The sequence below is a fragment of the Schistocerca americana genome, unplaced genomic scaffold (genome assembly GCF_021461395.2).
Source record: "Schistocerca americana isolate TAMUIC-IGC-003095 unplaced genomic scaffold, iqSchAmer2.1 HiC_scaffold_657, whole genome shotgun sequence".
NCBI lineage: Eukaryota > Metazoa > Arthropoda > Insecta > Orthoptera > Acrididae > Schistocerca > Schistocerca americana.
This window is the reverse complement of record NW_025726409.1, coordinates 27,501-30,000: the sequence shown is the minus strand read 5'-3', so window position 1 is coordinate 30,000 and position 2,500 is coordinate 27,501. Positions and strand designations below refer to the sequence as shown.

Genomic DNA, 2,500 nt, shown 5'->3' with positions numbered 1-2,500 from the left:
ATCCGGTTCCTATTCCGGAACCCGGCAGCGGAACCGATACAAGTCGGGCCCCTCTTTTAGAGATGCTCGTCGGGGTAACCCAAAAGGACCCGGAGACGCCGTCGGGAGATCGGGGAAGAGTTTTCTTTTCTGCATGAGCGTTCGAGTTCCCTGGAATCCTCTAGCAGGGAGATAGGGTTTGGAACGCGAAGAGCACCGCAGTTGCGGCGGTGTCCCGATCTTCCCCTCGGACCTTGAAAATCCGGGAGAGGGCCACGTGGAGGTGTCGCGCCGGTTCGTACCCATATCCGCAGCAGGTCTCCAAGGTGAAGAGCCTCTAGTCGATAGAATAATGTAGGTAAGGGAAGTCGGCAAATTGGATCCGTAACTTCGGGATAAGGATTGGCTCTGAGGATCGGGGCGTGTCGGGCTTGGTCGGGAAGTGGGTCAGCGCTAACGTGCCGGGCCTGGGCGAGGTGAGTGCCGTAGGGGTGCCGGTAAGTGCGGGCGTTTAGCGCGGGCGTGGTCTGCTCTCGCCGTTGGTTGGCCTCGTGCTGGCCGGCGGTGCAGGATGCGCGCGCCTGCGCGGCGTTCGCGCCCCGGTGCTTCAACCTGCGTGCAGGATCCGAGCTCGGTCCCGTGCCTTGGCCTCCCACGGATCTTCCTTGCTGCGAGGCCGCGTCCGCCTTAGCGTGCTCCTCCGGGGGCGCGCGGGTGCGCGGATTCTCTTCGGCCGCCATTCAACGATCAACTCAGAACTGGCACGGACTGGGGGAATCCGACTGTCTAATTAAAACAAAGCATTGCGATGGCCCTAGCGGGTGTTGACGCAATGTGATTTCTGCCCAGTGCTCTGAATGTCAACGTGAAGAAATTCAAGCAAGCGCGGGTAAACGGCGGGAGTAACTATGACTCTCTTAATGCTCACATGATGCGTCATATACGGATCCTCTCGGTCCACTCCTTAGCACCCTTGGGTGTCGAGTGGGCGATGGTTCGCTTAGCCTCTCAGTGGGAAATCCTAGCTCTGGCCTTCACGTGGCGGGAGTCGTGAAGGGAGCCGAGGGGAGGCACAGAATTCTGTGTCTTCCTAGAGCTCTCTGACCGACAGAGCGGGGTGAACCTTCGGGGCTTGGGGGTTGCCTGCCCCCCTGCCTCTTGTTTCAGCTGGCCCCAACACTCGTAATAGATCAGGTTGCGGTCCTCCCACTGGAGGAGCCGCGCCAGTTGTTGGGCCACCAGCTGACGTCGCCAGTCCGGGTCGTGACGTCTTGCCGGCGTTCCAGTGCCCCGAGTGCAGTCGGAGTTTCGGCACCAAGACTGGTCTTGGTGTGCATCGCCGCAGGGCTCATCTTGGCGCAGTGAACGCAGAAATTAACATCCAGAGGGCGAAGGCCAGGTGGTCTAGTGAGGAACTGTTACGCCTGGCCCATGCAGAGGCAGTGCTAACACTCGAGGGCACCCGGTTCCTGAATCAAGAATTAGTGAAGATCTTCCCGCACCGCTCACTTGAATCCATTAAGTGCCAGCGGCGTGCGGGAGCTTACAGGAACCAGGTCGCCGAGTTCGTTGCTGCTCTTTCTGCCTCTGCAGAGCGACCTCGCCCCTCTGATGCTGCTGCACCCCCTGCTGGGGCTTCCACGTCTTCCCTGACTCCACCGTCGCTAGAAGATCCTGTTGACCAGGCCATCTGGTCGGCCTTAGCAGCCTTGCCATCGTCGGGTCCGAAGTACCGCTCAGTTGACGACATCTTGGCGCTGGGGCACAGTGCATCCAGGCATGTCATTATGGGCATGCTGCCACCTGTACTTGATGCCTTAGGTAGCAAGGAGGCATCCCACAATCCTGTTGCCTCCAAGCACATGTCCCAGCCACCTGAGCGGAAACGAGCTCGTCGCAGGTGGGAGTACTCCGTGTGCCAACGCGCGTTCTCCAAAAACGCGGGGCGGTGCATTAACGGCATTCTTGACGGCACACTGACTCACCAACCACTTCCAATTCCTGGCTTGGTCGAGTTTTGGAAAGATTTCTTCACCCGCCGTCCATCTGGCCGGGTTGACCGCCTAGATTGTCGGTTGTTACCGTCCCGCGTTGAGGTGCCATTTCAAGAGCTGTGGGCGCCTATCACATTGGAGGACATTGCGGCAGCTCTCCCACCTCGTCGCTCCGCTGCGGGCCCAGATGGATTAACACCTGCCCAGCTCCGTCGTCTTCCCCGTGAGGTCCTCCTGAAAGTGTTAAACCTTTTCCTTTTGACCCGCCGCCTTCCATCCCGACTCCTACTGGCCCGTACCTCCCTGCTGCCCAAGAAGGCCGCCCCAGCATCCCCCGCCGACTTCCGCCCGATCACTGTTTGCTCAGTCCTCGCCAGGGTCTTCCATAAGATCCTGGCGGGTCGGCTGATGCGGACCTGTGTGTTGGACGGGCGTCAGCGGGCCTTCCTTCCTCAGGATGGGATGCTGCACAATTCATTCCTGTTGGACCTGGCGATGACTCAGGCCAGGGTGAATTGTAACTCCCT

General features: G+C 59.8%; 1 pseudogene; it reads left to right on the top strand.

The window, feature by feature from the left end:
- The window catches only part of LOC124588715, a 7,760-nt pseudogene that overhangs the window by 1,983 nt on the left and 3,277 nt on the right, over positions 1 to 2,500 (top strand).